Source organism: Tasmannia lanceolata, unplaced genomic scaffold (assembly GCF_043159265.1).
Source record: "Tasmannia lanceolata isolate RefF3 unplaced genomic scaffold, GAP_Taslan_0.1 ptg000018l, whole genome shotgun sequence".
Taxonomy (NCBI): Eukaryota; Viridiplantae; Streptophyta; class Magnoliopsida; order Canellales; family Winteraceae; genus Tasmannia; species Tasmannia lanceolata.
This window is the reverse complement of record NW_027518695.1, coordinates 55,215,001-55,231,985: the sequence shown is the minus strand read 5'-3', so window position 1 is coordinate 55,231,985 and position 16,985 is coordinate 55,215,001. Positions and strand designations below refer to the sequence as shown.

At 38.0% G+C, this 16,985-nt stretch overlaps 1 pseudogene; it reads left to right on the top strand.

The window, feature by feature from the left end:
* The first annotated feature begins 714 nt into the window (after positions 1–714).
* The window catches only part of LOC143850480 (uncharacterized), a 99,866-nt pseudogene continuing 83,595 nt past the window's right edge, over positions 715–16,985 (top strand).

Genomic DNA, 16,985 nt, shown 5'->3' with positions numbered 1-16,985 from the left:
ATGAGTTTTTCAACTTGTCTAGCCATACTGTGTGTACGGTCATTCACCCGACAGTGGCTTCTTCGTGTAGAGAAGCGACAATATAACCCTTGCGAGCTCGGTTATGCACATATGTGAGATGACTGTCGATCGTAAATCTTCCGAATACTCCATGAGCGATTTGGAAGATATGTTGATTATGAAGTGGAACGAAACGTTGGTATTTGCAGGTGGCGTTGGGACATACCTCTAACAATGCAGGGCAAGCCCCATAGTTTGCAACTACTGCTACATCAACTATCTCTGCTTGTCTCGGCATTCCGAGATAGAAAAATAAATAGGTTTTAATTTGAAGGAAGTCTAAAACTGAAGGAGAAATCAGAAAATGAAGTGTATAGTTGAAAAAAGTGTTCGAATAACAAGGGTTTGGGGTTTCTGGTGTGTGTGGAAAAGAGAATCAGAGAGAATCACTAACAGACTATAATCCAACACCCACAACACATGAGAGAATCAGCTTGAGATTTGCAGATTAGGGTTTAGGGTTTAGATGCAGAGAGAGAGAGGTGCATGGTCTTCCCCTTATTCATTCGCCCGTGTCCCTAGAGAGAGACAGAGAAGAAGAACAGAGTTCTAGTGATCCGCCGATCTTCTTCTTTTGAATCGAGAAGGGAGGTTTAGTGAGTTCTAGCTCCTACTCGATTCTAGCTACCTCAACTCACTAGACTTCCCTACTCGATGCAAACTGCGGGGCTTGCCCTGCATTGCGAGAGGTCTGTCCCAACGCCACCTGCAAATACCGACGTTTTGTTTTACTTCAGAATCATCATATCATCCAAATCGCTCATGGAGTATTCGGAAGATTTGCGATCGACAGTCATCTTATACATGTGCATAACCGAGCTCACAAGGGTTATATCGTTGCTTCTCTGCGTGAAGAAGCCACCGCCTGGGTGAATGACCGTACACACAGTATGGCTAGACAAGTCGATCGACTCACAATGCGAGCAAATTTTGCCCGCCAACACTTTTTTAACATTTTCAATCCAAATCCGATTGGACTTGGCAGGGCCGCTCTAGTTGTCATCCATAATGCTTTTATACAGCATGTGTTATGGGTTTTAGATCTGCCTTTGAATGAGCCAATCCCGCCATTTCATAACCGGAACCCTCCCATGTCGGAGGAAGTCGTCGATTTCATCAATGGACTCCTTCATAATCATGAAGATGGAAATCACCATATTCTGAATATGAGTGATACGGTCCGGGAATTTTTATAGTATGTTGCTCCCAGGGCCCTTTTTGGTTTTCATCAAATGTAATAAAGTGGATACATCTCTGTGATAGTTTCCATGGGTACTGTCAGACTAAATTGAAGAGTCTTGATCAAATCTCTAATGGACAGTTATCTTTTTGCTTTATAGAGAGATAGATGCAAACTTGGAATCTGATTCACTAGCAAAAACTGGGGTTGATAGGTAGGTTTTGATTGCGAGTTACCATTTCCCAATGGATGAGGATGGGATGAATTCTCTTTCTGTTTCTTTCTCTTTCTTTGTTAATTGTCTTAGTCACTCTGTGTACTTTGTCCTTCTTCTTTTTTTGAATTGAACCTTGATGTTAAAGCTAAAAAAGGAGAGAGACAGAGGGATATCATCTCCCTTATTGCCGTTAGGGGTGGTTATTCGGTTATAACCGAACCGAAATAATTTCGGTTATCAAATTTCAGTAACCGAAACCGAACCGATTAAAAATTCGGTTATAACCGAATAAACCGAATAACCGAATAGTGGGAGAAAAAGAGGGAAAAAAGCAAAATCTTTGTTTCGATCGGAGGGCTAGGATCATGCAATCGAAATGATTTTTTGAGCACAACCTAATTAAGTTGTGATCAATCAAATGGACAGTTTTGATCATCCTTTGGAGTGCCCATATCACACTTTTTTTTTTGAAAAAATAATGGTTTTTATCATAATTTCGGTTATTTCGGTTAACTGAATTTTGTTTGGAGATAACCGAAACCGAAACCGAATAACCGAATTGCCCAAAAAAAAACCGAAACCGAACCGAAATGGAAAAAAACCGAACCGAACCAACCGAACCAATTCGGTTCGGTTCGGTTATTCGGTTTTAACCGAATAATGAACACGCCTAATTGCCATAGGTTCAACAGATTTAATATGCTACTGAGAATGAACCATCCGGAGCTTATCATGCGTATTTTCTCTAGCAGACAGGTATAGGAATTAAGGAGGCAGTTTCCAGAAAATATACCAATAGTAGCAAGGCTGTAAGTAATTGCTCGAAGCTGATCCAAACCTTTTGGATACAGGCATGACTTCATTTCAACCTCTGAGTGAAGCAACATTCTCTCATCAAAAGCAATTGATGACAAATTGTCCAGGGTAGTAATGTCTTTATCATATACCTATAGACTCACAACATGATACCCTTGTACGCAACACCCAAAATAAAACAACTTCATTTCAACCTCAAATCCTCTCCTTTGAAGATATCAATTACAAGTACACATAGCCTTGTGGGTATCTCAAAATTGAACCCAAGACAGTGTTGTTTCTGATCTGTTGGAGCACAGTTACTTTAAACATTGGGAAGCCTTACTAAAGTGTGATGATGTGTTGTGAGTTTGAGATACTGGCTTCCATGTTGGATGTCAGGATTTCAACATTGGGATGGCTCTTCAACTCGATTCAATGACAGAATTCTACAAATGTTCCATGTTCCATGGAAAAGTTGAGAACTGATAGATGAATTGGCCATTACTGAGCACAACCTTTTGTTTAAAGAAAACAACATTGGCAGCGGCAGAGGATGTGAATTGATGCTTTTAGTTAGAGGCTTTGCTTTGTTAACAACAACCTTCTCTGATGGCACAAGCAGGAACTTTGATTTCAAAACTTCTTTCAAGCCATGTAACCAGAACGTCCAAGATGAACAGTGCAAAGACAAAGCAGACAATACTTAAACATGGTCAAAGCTCCATTTGTGTTCTTGCTCGATTTGCCGGAAAATTTCTTGTAGCTTGTTAACACAAGAAGATCACAACAGGATTAGATTCAATAACCATTAGATCTGTTCTGCCAAGCTCAAAATCTGCAATGGAGCTTCTCCTCTTGAATTCACAATTGAACAGAAAGAAAATTAGAGCTGCTGCACAACAGATGCCCACAGCCACTTGAATAGCTACTGGATCTGGCTAATGTCGTGTTCTTCACAAGAGATCAAATGATTGATTGAAACAAACTGGAACAGAAAAACTTTATGATTGTGTGTTATGGTCTTTAGTGGGGGCCCTCCTAGGTATGAGACTGGGTGGGACACTGCCTGTTATGGGACAGGCTTAAAGGGCCTTGCCTAACGCGTTCCATCAGCTCTAGAGCTTTTGGCATATTGTTAAGGTACCTAACATTTGGTATCAGAGCAACCATCACGTCCCGTGTTCGAGTCACGAAAGTAGGGGTGTTCAATCAGTTATAACCGGACCGAAATAACCAAAATTTGATAACCGAAATAATTTCGGTTATCAAATTTCGGAAATCGAAACCGAACCGAATTTTACGAAAACTGAAACCGAACTGATTAAAAATTCGGACCGAATAACCGAATAAAAAAAGACAAAAAAATTCTATTTGGACGGTTCGATCGGAGGGCTATGATCAATCTATCGAAACGGTTTTTTGGGCACAACCTATTGAAGTTGTGATCAATCAAAAGGACGGTTTGGATAATCCTACGGAGTGCCCTTACACCATTTTTTGAAAAAATAATGTTTTTGGTTAATTTCGGTTATCCGGTTAACCGAATTTTTTTCCCGAGATAACCGAAACCGAATGACCGAATTAACCAAAAATAAAAACCGAAACCGAACCGAACCGACTGAATCAATTCTGTTCGGTTCGGTTATTCGGTTAAAACTGAATAATGAATACCCCTACATGGATGGGTCGACATGTGGAAAGGGCTACCTACAAAAAAAGCCAGAGTGAAAGTGTCACAGAGTGGGCCGTCGAGGACTCAATCATGTTGTATAGAAATCTCAGGAGCATAGGAAGAACAAGATCTGTGGGAGGTTGATTCCGAAAGTATTAGCAGATCGGGAGAAGTTTCCAAGGACATGGATGGAATTTTGCTAGTATTTTATGAGAATTTCACAAAAAGAAATTGCAGAAGAACAAGTAGGAGAGTAGAGCCCTTAAACTGAAAGAAATTCAAATGAAAAACTGAAAGAAATTCAAATGAAAAACTGAAATAACTAGAGAGGGAAGGGAAATAGTTTATACCCTTGAACTCAATGTAGAAGAACAAGTAGGAGAGTAGAGCCCTTAAACTTTTCAAGAGCTCTTCCTTCTTCTCACGACTACTTCCCCTCTATTTTCCTAAGAAAATGCAAGGAGAAACCATCATCCTCAGATTAGGTAAGGCCAATCTATCACATATTCATGCTCCTCTCGCTACTCTTGGAAGATTCCCCCATTTGCAGTACTTGCCTGTTATCTTTGAGTAAAACACCCCTCATTGTCCAAGGCGTCAACCGTTCCGTTCGCCTCCTCAGATTAGTTCACTACCAACTTGTTTAGGAATTCAAGACTCTGAATTGATAGATGCTTGGATTGGCAACGAAACAGATTAAAAGTCTTAAAGTTCTGCTTCTTTATGGACCCGATCGGCAGCAAATACTCAGAACTGTTATAGCCAGATCTAGTCTATAAACGTTGAACTAGTTCAGGATTACTTGAATGGGGCACAATGCTGCTGGTCTGTTCAGTTTAGAACTACAATGAACAATATCTCTATAGTTGTGCTGAATTGAAACACAACTAATAAGCATTATTCTGTTCAGTACATGAACAGACCTAGTTCACAACGATGCTGAACAAATGCTGGAGTTTCAGAAACAGTAAAATCAAGAACCAGTGATCATGTTTCAGATCTGATTTTTGATTCAGGAGACAATGTTATAAACTTGTGATTCAGGGGACAATGTTATAAACTACAGAAATTTGTAGTTATTTTAATAGGAGCTAAAGTCTGCAGCTATTTAAGAAATGGACTGTCTTCTGGCAGAAATTTCAGATCAGCATTTGGATTCCAATTCAACAGGCTAGCAAACAATAAAATCTGCAATCAAATGTCTGACTTGCAACTGAACATTGCAGTTACAGATTGGGAACTGACACTAAAATGTACAGTCATCTATAGAGCTGTACTTTTTAAACACAACTGCTGGCGCAAATCATATTTTCTGATTTAGCTAGGATCGGAACTATAGAAGTTAACCTGGCATAATAGGACTAACTAAACTGCTTTCAAGAAGTAATTTTTGATTCCAACACACCATGAACATAACTGAATTGTTACAGTTCAAAATTGTTCTGATTCTGTTGACAGTGAAACTCAGACTGAGAGAGAATCAGAAATCGTCCCTACTAGCTTCCGCATGGTTGATTGCCATCTGTTCTTGGTCCCCAGATGTATAATTACAATGACCTCTTTCATCCGCTTATTTACAAATAAGCCTGCACTGCATACCCTTTTTACACACTCAATTTACAACCATGACAGTACACATAATTTACTTTTTAATCCCTAGTGGCCTTCATGCATTGTTCCTTGAGCTTTTCCGACCTTTGCAGTGTCATGGAGAGAGGAGGGAAATCCGACCACCGGATCTGCCTTTGCCAGTCTCCGCCCACCGAATCTGACCTCGCCAATCCCATATTCCTCCATCTCCATTTCACCCCCACAGATTTCAGATCTGAGAAAGGAGAAGAAGAAAAAGGGCTTTGGGCTAGGGTTTTGCTTCTCTTCACACATAGAGAGAAGGTTGGGTGTCTTATCCGGTGAGATCCCCGCGACCCTGACAACACTCCTGGCAGCCACCATCGTCTTCAACCTCCGGCAACCCTTACTAGATCGGTCATCATCTCGCCACAACCTCCAATGAAATCTGACCTAAGATCCTACAATCACCACCTCCATCATTTTTGAATCTGAAACCCTTTGTTGTGGCTTCAAATTCCAGTAACCTCCGAGGATCTGACCACCCTCTCTGTGTTCATACGAGCATATAGGAAGCATTGGTTTTGGAGATTTCTTGTCCGACTGTTATTTTTAGCAAGAGATTCGGCCTCCTCTGTCGTCCCCATTGCTGCTGGTCATTCTTCTTGCAGCTGTGACCAAGATCGGCTCTGATCCGATCATCCGACCAAAATTACAAGAGAAGAAGGTGATCCTGATCAGTAGAAGGTTGGATTTCGAGTTGAAAGGATTTGGGATTTGCCCTCGAGGTAAGTGATATGACACTTCCTTAGTGTTTTCCGCCAAAACTTTTCATTTGTGATTCTTTAAAAATTGTAATATTAATTTTGAACTGTCTACCCTATGATTTTTATAAACTCTGTGTATTGTTACCCATTTGTTATGAAAATTGGGTATAGCATGCCTCGTTTGAGTGATCGAGAGATTTTAAAATGCTTTTATTACCATATTTTGAGTAAAGGACTTCGAACTTATTGGAAGTTCTCATCCAGGCTTCTGCATCATGAGCGCTACCAGTACCTAGGAAAATCCGCGAGCCATTCTCATGAACTCAGATATGTCATGACTATACATGTCCTGAGCATATGACTGGGAGTGTAGATGTGATCTCTGTTTTTGAACAAACCCCACTAATTCTTGAACTAATTCTAATGCAATGCCTAGCTCCTCCACCCTACTCCCTTGGTGTTCGGTAGGCTGAGGGACAGCTTGTTGCGAAATAGATGGCTGATCTCTATGAGGCCATCCACCAACTGGTTGACTTCTTATCTCCTCCCGAGGTACCTCTTCCATCAAATGATTAGGGACTCTGCCCTGAGAGTTCTCCTTTTGCCGATTCATTTTCTTCGTACGAGGTTTCCTAGGAGGTACCATTCTGATTCAACAACAACAACACATTTAATATCAGAATATATATTTTAACTGAATAATAATAATAATAACACTAAAAAAGTAACAAAATTTACACATTCTTGGAACACAACTATTCATATCTATCTTGTACCTGCACAACCCACCCACATGCTGCCCAGGCGTCCCCAGTGCACATGAGTTTATCATGCAGTTTCTTAGCACAACAAATTCATGTGCTAAACCAGGTGTCCCCGGTGCACACGAATTCATTGTGACATTCCCTAATTGCTCCTTGCCTAGTTTCTACTCAACTCTCCTTCTTTAATTAATTGCCCTAAGGATCTTAAACCTAAGCTCTGATACCGTTTTTCCTGTCACGCCCCGAACTGATGGCACGACAGGCGCCACGTACCTGCAAAACAAAATCTCACAGGCACGCAAGGCTTTCTTTCAAAACATTCATAATATCAAGAGTATATCAACAATTCACTTGGGGCAGTATTCAGAGCAACTAAACTTCTATCACTTTTTATATAAACAACCACCAAAGTTCTTATTTACAATCCTTGAAACTATTCATACTACACCAATTTTTCTATAACTATACATACTCACATCCACAAAATGACAAGAAGTCCACAACTAAACTCCTCGACGTGCTTGTCTCTCCCTATGATTTTATGCGCAGTCAAACTTGGAATCTGAAATTTTTTTTTTTATAAACCACAGTGAGCTTAAAGCCAGTAACATACCACTGCCCTAGTTGGATCTTAGCATGCCAAATACGAGGCTAAAATTGATAGTCAAACAATGCACGATTTAGAATAAACAGACATATGCTTAAAATTCTTATTTTCATCAGAATTAATAAGCCAAACAAAATTAAACATAAGCAAATAGAAACTCATAATCATGACGGAGCACAAAACAGAATATCAGACTCTCGTACACATCTTAAATGATAAAATTCTAACGTAGTACTCGGAAACGTACATAAAAACTGATAATCCTGCTACATAGATTAGATTACATCACTGTGCCACAAAATAACAACTGCTATTAGGCCGGCAGCTCGGGGGTACCAAAGTGCCACAAGACATCAACTCCTATTAAGCCGGCAGCTCGGGGGCACTGATGTACCACAAATATTATATACTACTAAAGTGCCACAAAACATCAACTACTATTAAGCCGGCGGCTCGAGGGCACTGATGTACCGCAAATATTAACCACTAAAGCGCCACAGAACATGTAATAAAATAATAATCTATCTATTTGATGGGTTTCTATCTTTGAAGTGACAAAACTGAATCATTTATGCAGAAACAGGGATAACCTAGAAAAACCCAGAAACAGAATCAAAATATATTTTAATTTCAGATGATCTCTCTCAACGAAGTGTTTTAGAAATACCAATTTTGGGTGTTGATTCTGATAACAGTAGAAGTAATAGAAGTAGTTCTTCGGAGGATAAATCATTGGTTGTCAACCAATCTTTGAATTTGGAGCCTCATGGTTTGCAATGGAAGAATCTGATTTGTGTTTTCAAGAAGAAATCTATGAGAACGAGAAGGAATTTAAACAGAAAATTGGAAGGAAGTGAGTTTGGTGAGGATTTACATATTACTAAGCCGTCTTAGAGGAGTTTTGATTATGAGGAGCTTGTTGTTGCTACTGATAATTTCAGCTCTGGTAAGTGAAATTTTGTAGCTTTCTCTGCTTCTCTTCTCTTTGTTCTTTCCTTTGTTTTCCCTTCTTTCCAAAAAAAAGAAAATTCAAACAGTAGAGGGGTAGAGGGTACAAAAACTGATGGGAGGGTTAGGCCTCTTCGTTTAGTGTGAAGTTACTATAATGCCCGTAAATTATTGGAAATTATCTAAACCTTCCAACTCAAACGCTAAACCTTCCAACTCAAACGCTAATCATAAGGAGAGATGGATTAAGGACACAAAAGTAAGCTAAATTAGTAAAGGCTAAAGAGGCAGACTTAGATTAATACTAGCTAATAAACTTTATGATTTATATGGCCATCATTGTGCACACTTAGTTCAAACTTAGTTGTATCATTGAGCAATCACATATGGTGGTCCCTGATATGGATGTGCCGGGATACAAAAATCACACTAATTGGATGGCTAGGATATTGTACTCGACGAGTTTGTTGTATTACTGTAGCATAAGGGGTGCAAGTTCAGCAGGGCTCAACTCGAACTCAATGGATTTAACCTTATTTTGGCTAGGGTTGGATTTGTAGTTCCCCGGATTGTGATGTGTTAGGGTTGGGAAAAGCCAACACGATTTAATTTCGGGTCGGGCTAGGGTTGGGGCCTTAGGCAACCCTACCTGCCTGAACCCGTCTCCTTATGCCCTGTTTGTTTAAGATTACAACAACCGATTGTGAATCTAAAACCAAATATGGACTCGAATTTCCAATAATTTTCTTTGGACTCACAATCGGTCATCGTAATCTTAAACGAACAGGGCCTTGATTTGGAATATTACGTTAGACGAGGTAAGGTAAGATTGAGAGATTTAAAGGTGGCTTGGGTTAGGGTTGACCCCCCTCAACCTAAGGCTTAGTTTAGGTTGTTTTAGGGTTGAACACTTCGAACGCGATCCAATTTACGGCTCTTTGTTCCTAAAACTTTTTTGGGGTCATTTCAGAAGAAGTTTAAAGTAGATGGGCAATGTAAATGACTTTTAAATAGGCATTTAGAAAAGAAAAACAAGCCAATGTTGGCCTATATTCGTTAATTGGATTGTTAGGACTGTCTAATAAATATGTTTTGGGTAGTGATAAATTCACCCCCTTCTAGGATGAATTCACCCCGTATTTTTCAAAATAGATTGTACAACCCACACCACATGATGATCCAATTTGGTGGGCCACAACGTAAATAGGTTGTGCCCTAAAAATCATTTCCATAGGATGATTCTAACCCTCCGATCTAAAGAGGGAATCACATTATGGAAACTTCTATAGATCGTATAGTTGGGATCATCCAATGGAAATGATTTTTGGGGTACAGCCTATTTACGTTGTGGCCCATCAAATGGGCGGTTTGGATCATCCAATGTGTGGGCTGTACAGCCCAATTTGAAAAATATGAGGTGAATTCATCCTAGAAGGGGTGAATTTATCACTGCGCTTTTTAATATTACTGTTAACATCAACGGCTCTACATTCCTCGGGTTTTTCGTTATTTCAATGAAGTTCTAGGGTAATTTTTGGAGAAGATAATATTTAATGTAGTGGGCCGACAATAGTGGGCCCTCCAGCAAATCATGTTCATGTACGGTAGCTTCTAGTAAACTAATTTGACTGAAGTCAAAGTTAGCGGCTCAAATGCCTTGAATTGCGGACTGCAAGAAGTTTGAAGATGGGATTATGCAGTTACTTTATACACACTGTTCGAACACCATGGAACTTGTGATCAACTGTGGTCAGGTAGGGGTGCAACTCGGGTCCGGGTCAACCGGAAAAGAAGTCGGGTCGGGTTGAGGGATTGGGCAACCCAACAATTTTTATGAATTTTTTTTCTTTCTAAGCTTAAATATTCGGGTTGGGTTGGGTCGGGTCGGGTTAAACTCAGGTCTGGTCGGGTTCAGGTTGGAAAAGGCATTCTTCAAGTCGGGTCAAGTTGGGCTCTACCCGACCCAACTCGACCAGAGTTGCACCCTTACGTCAGAGAAACACAACTTTCTTGTGTCCTTTTCGACAAGAACCTACTTTGGAGGATTTTATGAGAACTACGTGGAATTCTGAAATTTTTCTTCATGCATTCCCATTGGGGGGATGTGGTGGGACCCATCTCTTGGGTTTAGATGTACTCTTATGGAGTACCAAACGTTATTCATAATTAAGGATTTGCCAGGCCATTTAGTTACTGACTTTTGCATGAGAGAACAGCTTCATTAGCAGAATTTGAATAAGACAAAATCTGATGAAAAGTGAGCCCCTGTGGTTGTTCTCTCATGCAAAAGTCAGCCATGAAATGGCTTTCTGTGAAATTGCCTAGCAAATGCCTAATAATTATTTAAGGTTAATGATATATGCACTCTTTTTATAATAATATTTTTCACTTTTTTAATTTATTTTCTGAATGGGTGTTATTTGCTTTTTTACCATTATGATAGCATTTAGCTGCTTATTAAAAGAAGTTAAAAATTTAAAGAAGAATGCTATTTGGCATCCATCATTTCCTCATTTAAAAGGAAAAACCAAAAAGGTAATAGAGATTACAGTGGAGCTAGTATTACAGCTACACTTTTGTTCACATGCTCTTTATTTTAAACTTCTAGGGTGCCTTTGGGTTGCCCGGAATCAGGAGATGGAATTGGGATCCAATTCCAATTCTGCCGACTCTTGTATTAGATTAAGAAAAAAAGAGTGGAATAAGAGGGTGGAATTAACACCACGGGGAATTAGAGGGCGGAAAATTGCTTGAATCTATTTCCCACCCCAAGCGATGGTATTCTGATTCTGTCCTGGTAAAAATGGATTTTTTATTTTAATTTTTTAAATTAAAATTTTAATTTTAATTTTTTCTCATTCCATTTGAGGGAGAATCAAACTAGGAATTGTATGATGTCAATTCCGATTCCTGATTCTGGCCATCCAAAGGCAGCTAAGGTTAAGTTTGGATTGCAAAAATCATGAATCAAAATTGACATCTGATTCCGAGTCTCCCATTCATTTTGACCAGGGCAGAATTAGAATACCACCTCTTGCCGCGGAAAACAGATTCTCACTTTCTTCTTCATTAAATTTGCCCTCGTGTCAGTTTTACCCCTTGATTCTATTATTTTTTGAACCAAACATTGGAATTGAGCGGAATGGCAGTAGTGTGAGTTATATATTTTGTTTCGCTTCATACCAAACAAGGGGAAAAGAATTGTGTTCTATTCCGTTTCATTCGGCATTCCATTCCATTTTAGCCCGTTTCGTCCGAAACACTGTGGTTAGTTCCATTTCGTCCAAATTATGGTGACGAAACACATACTATTTGAAAAATAAAAAAAATGCAAAAATGCCTTCTAGTCGATCAGCTTCTATTTTTACAATTTTGCCCTTATGTTTTAGCCGTTTTTATGTATCGTGATTAGTCTAATATTTTAGGTAATAAAAAGAGTTTTTAAATATTTAGTTCATAAAATTGTTTCTTATATTTTAGCAAATTTTTAATTTTTAAAATTTTAATTTTTTTTTAGCTATTATTTTTTCCTGTCGTCGTAGCGTCTTTTCCAAAATGGCAAAATGGCCAAACGTTCGGTTCCACTGGCCAAAACAAAACGACGAACAAAGCAGAATCTACAACAAAATAGTAGCCATTTATTTGCGTATAATCTTACATGCAAATGATTCTAAAATTAAATGTAATTATTTGAAAATAATCACTATAGTAGTTATAGAAATAATATAGTTAATGGCTTCAAAAGAGGTCTTAATGTCCCCCAATTCACAAATAAGATTAAGTTAAAATAATCTTATTTGCAAATAAAAACCAATTTCGCTAGTATACAAGGAGGCCCAAGAAGCCCTTAATCTTCTGTTCTAATTTGAATAAAAACTATGATTTTATACTATTCTCTCAATCTCTCTCTCTCTCTCTCTCTCTCTCTCTCTCTAAATTGAAGTAATATTTCAGTAATTTGTTCTTTCTCCTAAACTTGCAGAAATGTTGATTGGAAAGGGTGGCCATGAAGAAGTTTACAAAGGGTGTCTGCCAAATGGGCAACTAGTGGCAGTGAAGAGGCTAACAAAGAGAGACAAGGAGGAGGAGGAGAGAGTTGGAGACTTTCTGTCTAAGCTTGGAATAATTGCTCACATAAATCATCCAAATGCAACTCGTTTACATGGTTTTGGTGTGGAAGGAGGATTGTAATTAGTTCTCCAGTTCTCCCCACATGGAAGTCTAGCTTCTATTCTCCATAGTAATTCTTGTGTAGATCCCTTTTTTTAAAAAAAAAAAAACTAATGTTTATGGATGCTATGTGCAGACTATACATTGAAGCTTGGTATATAAACCATCCTAGCAACAATCTAGCCTATCATGGCCTGATTCAAAAATGTTCTTAAATCTCCAATCAATAGCTTTCTTGGGTCTCCTAAAATTCCCATTGATTGGATGTTAGGATTCGTCTGGTTTCATTTGAGAGGTGTGTTGGAAATAATGTAGGGGTCAAATAGATTAGTTCAACAAAACTAGTGATATATTTAATTGAAATGAAATAAAGAAAGGGTTACCTTTGATGATCCCGAATGTAAACCGCAAATCCGTAACCAAAGATCAAAGCATATATGTGAGAAATTGAGAAGAATTTAGTGGTAGTGGCACATTACGGAATAACGCTACCCTTAAGATAGATTATCGCCCCCACCACGCTTGGTATGCAATCGGGTTCTCTTGCGACCTATCTCCAGGATACAACACCACTATACTTGTCTTTGACGGTGTGCACGCACCGGCTCGGACCTTGCGAACACGATATATGCCGATCAATTTGCCTAAAAGAAATCTTACAAATGCTTAAAGCTTGAAACTTGTAAAAATACAAGTATAAAAGAAGAAAACTCAAAACGGAGAGCAAGATCAAGGGACTGTTTTTTGAGTGAGGAAAAACAAGAGGAAGAAGATAGCCTTTTGTAGGACACACTAAAGAAGTGTATATATCAACAAGCCTTCAACCCTCAATGTCTCTCTCATACCCAAACGTTTCTCCCTTTATTGCAAAAAGGAGTTGCAAATAAAATATTAAATAATCATAAAAGTCTTGAAGAGACATGGCCCAAAACATATAAAATATTAAAGATAGAATGAAAGGTGTATAAAGAAATCAGTTACACCATATAAATTTTTTGAAATTTGATTCAAAAGTCAAATTATCCTTTAAAGCCTTTAAATGCTTAAAATATCCAACAATCCCCCACATGAATCAAAATTCAAATCAAATTATGTTAAATAAATATGGGCAAATCAAGATATAATGCAATGGGTGAAGGTGTCTTGTGGACTTGAACCTCCACTTAGTGTTTATATATTTGAGTCTATAAAAGTTCTAAGTGAGCTACGTCTTGAACTAAGAACCTTGAGTAATAGACCTTCATATATTACACACACGATATCGGCAATGTAACCGTGTTCTATCGGGGTAGCACATTTCGGCCATGCGCTGGTCCTGTTTCATGAGCGCTCTAGAGAACAAGCCTTAATTCTCATAGGAAGCGGCCCCACTTCCACACTCATATAGGTGAGTCCATCAAGGGTACCTGTAACCACGCACCCCGCTTATAAACAGCTATAGACCCATTCAGAGCACAGCTCTTCCTCCATATCATTACAGTTAGTACTATTTACATCTTAGGGATAGGCCAAGAGAAGTCTTTCATTCTCTTGAAAATTTAAGTACAGTGCTTTCACCGATCACTCGAATAACTTGTTTTTCCCATTGAACCTAGTTCTTGGGATCTCCAGTCATATAGGTTGGGTTGCCGTTATTGGTGATTCTATTTGATAGGCTTTAGCCCCATCCCTCTTGATGTTTCGGCCACTAGCTTTTTAACTAGTCCTTTGGTCAGTGGATCTGCCAAGTTTCTCTCTGACCTTATAAAGTCAATTGCAATCACTCCATCTAAAAGCAATTGCCTCACATTATTATGCCTCAGACGTATGTGTCTGGATTTACCATTATATGTTCTACTCTTAGCCCTTGCTATTGTAGCTTGGCTATCACAATGAATAGATATAGTTGGAATTGGCTTGCATCAAAGAGGAATATCTACTAACAGATTCCTAATCCATTCCGCTTCTTCACCTGCTTTATCTAAAGCAATAAATTCAGATTCCATGGTGGAACGTGCTCTACAGGTCTGCTTGGTAGATTTCCAAGCGACAGCACCACCACCCAAAGTGAAAACATATCCACTTGTGGATTTAGTTTCTTCTGAATCTGAAATCCAATTTGCATCGCTATATCCTTCTAATACAGCGGGATAACAACTATAGTGGAGTCCAAACTCCATTGTGCCTTTCAAATATCTTAAAATCCTGATAAGTGTATCCCAATGTTCTTGACTAGGGTTACTAGTGTATCTACTTAGCCTACCAATTGTGTAAGCTATATCTGGTCTAGTGCAATTCATTAGATACATTAAACTGCCTATAATTCTGGAGTATTCTAATTGGGATATACTTTTTCCAGTATTTTTCTTAAGTTTTGAACTAGGATCATTTGGTACACTCAAGGGAGTACAATCAAATTTGTTAAATTTTCTAAGGATCTTTTCAACATAATGAGATTGTGTTAAAACAATCCCTTCTGAATTTCTAATTATCTTAATCCCTAAGATTACATCTACCAATCCAAGATTTTTCATGTCAAAGTTCTCTGACAAAAGATTCTTGGTGTCATTTATAACATCTAGACTCGTACCAATGATTAACATATCATCGACATACAGGCAGATCAAAACTCCAGAATTACCTTCAAATCTACTGTATACACATTTATCAGAATCATTTATGGTAAAACCATTTGATAACACTACTTTATCAAATTTTCATGCCATTGTTTTGGTGCTTGTTTTAAACCATAAAGAGATTTTATAAGTTTACACACTTTACGTTCTTGACCTGGGACTGCAAATCCCTCAGGTTGTTCCATGTAAATTTCTTCTTCTAATTCTCCATTTAGGAAAACGGTTTTAACATCCATTTGATGGATTTCTAAGTTATAGATAGCTGCTATAGCTATCAACATTCTTATTGTTGCAATCTTAGTTACAGGAGAATAGGTGTCAAAAAAATATATCCCTTCTTTCTGTTTAAAACCTTTGGCTACTAATCTAGCCTAAAATTTTTCTATAGATCCATCGGTTTTAAGTTTCTTTTTAAAAATCCATTTACAACCTATTGGTTTGCACCCATGAGGTAAATCCGTTAACTCCCATGTGTTATTTGACATAATGGATTCTATTTCACTATTTATAGCTTCTTTCCAGAAGTTTTCATCCAAAGAAGACATAGCTTCCTTAAAAGTAGATGGATCATCCTCCACCAAGAAGGTATAAAAGTCAGAGCCAAAGTTAGTAGCTTTCTTTGCTCTTAGACTTCTTCTAGGTTCTATCTCTAGGTTGCCTTCTTCTCTACCTCTTTTTCTTCCTTTAGGTTCTTGGTTTTTTATTTGAGGAATACCACGACAACTAGATGCAACTTCTGTTTGAGGTATTAGAGATTCACTCACACTAGTTTGTTTAAGAGGAAACACATCCTCAAAAAATTCTGCATCTCTAGACTCTAATATAGTGTTTACATCTATGGAATTATGTTCAGATTTTACACCAGAAATCTATAAGCTGCACTATTTTGTGCATACCCTATGAATACACAATCCAATGTTTTAGATCGTAACTTTGTTTTCTTAGGGGGAGGTAAGCTTACTTTAGTTAAACACCCCCACACTTTAAGGTATTTAAGACTTGGTTTTCTACCTTTCCATAACTCGAATGGAGTTCCATTTTCATTTTTATAGGGTATTTTGTTTAGTATATGACAAGCCGATAATAAGGCTTCCCCCCACATGTTAAGTGGTAGCCCTGAACTAGTTAGCATGGCATTTATCATGTCAATTAGAGTCCTATTTTTTCTTTCTGCAACTCCATTTTGTTGTGGAGAATAAGGTGCCGTCACCTCATGAATAATTTCATATTTTCTACAATATTCAGAAAATTCATTTGAGGTGTATTCACCACCTCGATCTGATCTAAGTATTTTAATTCTCTTTTCTAACTGATTTTTTACTTCAGCTTTATAGGTTATAAATTTTTTCTAAAGCTTCATCTTTAGATTTAAGAAGATATACCATTGCAAATTTTGATTTATCATCTATGAAGGTAATAAAATATTTATTTTCTCCTCTAGTAATAGTGTTCTTTAGGTCGCAAACATCACTATGTACTAGTCCTAGAATTTCTGAATTTCTTTCTATTGATTTAAATGGTTTTTTGCTAAATTTTGATTGAACACATATTTGACACTTTGGTTTTTGTTCAATAGAAACATTTGGAATCATACTTAAGTTCACCATTCTTTTTATAG